Below are 1,195 nucleotides of genomic sequence, written 5' to 3'. Positions count from 1 at the left end.
TTAAAACATGATTAAGCCTGAATGCTATTCACAATAGGATTTAGCTTGAAAATTATTTACAATAGAACTAAACTTGAACAATATTCACAATAGAATATAATTTGAATGCTATTCACAATAAGATTTAACATGAACATTATTTACAATAGCACTGAGCTTGAACATTATTAACAACACGATTTAGCTGACCTTATTTACAATAGGACTAAACCTGAACTCTATTCACAATAAGATTTAATTTGAACATTATTTACAGTAGGATTTAGCTTAAACATTGTTTACAACTTTACACCAATAAAAAGCTCTAGTAATGAAACGTTCGATAATTTTCAAGAACAATACAGATCGTAATAATATGTGTGAAAATATACAAAGTGAAAACATATAAAAGTTACAAAACGTTAGGCGTCACCCAGAATATTCCTTTTTTTTCAAAATTTCCCTTTTTTCGTTTAGAGACGAAAAAGAGAACAAAAGACAAAAATCCGAAATCTTAAGTTGTCTTAAAGATTAGCAAAAGAACATTAAATACTTTCTAAATAAATGATAAAGAATAGGAAGCCCATATGTGTTCGTGAAGTAATATTTAAACTTATTTAACGAAAGCGCTGTTAAAGGAATAACAAATAACTATAAATTCCTGTTAAATATATCACCAAAATTTGAGATAGTAATAGAAACACTACCGAAAGACTGACGAGTTATTTACATAAAATCCACATGATCCCGTGTTCAATAATACTGGTTAGATCTACCATGTGAATAAATATAAAATCAGCACTGGTATTTATGTGGTGTTTTATCATATGGGTGGTTTAGAAAGACGATTAGTAAAGAGAAACTCCGGTGGTAGCACATTTATATCTAATATCAAAAATAGTTTGGCAGAATTTCCCAATAAAACACCAGTATTTTCTTTTATATAATGGTGTATTCTTGAGGATGCCAGTTACCCCTATTCTGCTGTGACGTAGAATAAAATACGCGAACGTAATTAGCTCAATGGAACAGAAGTGTGTGCTTGTAGGTTTTATTATGTTGCTGTTGTTAAGTACAAAGCTAAACAAAGGGTTATCTGTTATTCCTGGGATATTATTATCAGTGGGTATAATTCAGAAACATGATTGGTCAATTCCATAGATATAGATTGGTATTTATGGGTTTTTGGAGTTGGTTTTATATTACCAACTTACAG

The sequence above is a fragment of the Tachypleus tridentatus genome, chromosome 12 (assembly GCF_004210375.1).
Source record: "Tachypleus tridentatus isolate NWPU-2018 chromosome 12, ASM421037v1, whole genome shotgun sequence".
Classification (NCBI taxonomy): Eukaryota; Metazoa; Arthropoda; class Merostomata; order Xiphosura; family Limulidae; genus Tachypleus; species Tachypleus tridentatus.
The sequence above is the reverse complement of the archived record's forward strand: the minus strand, read 5'-3'. Positions refer to the sequence as shown.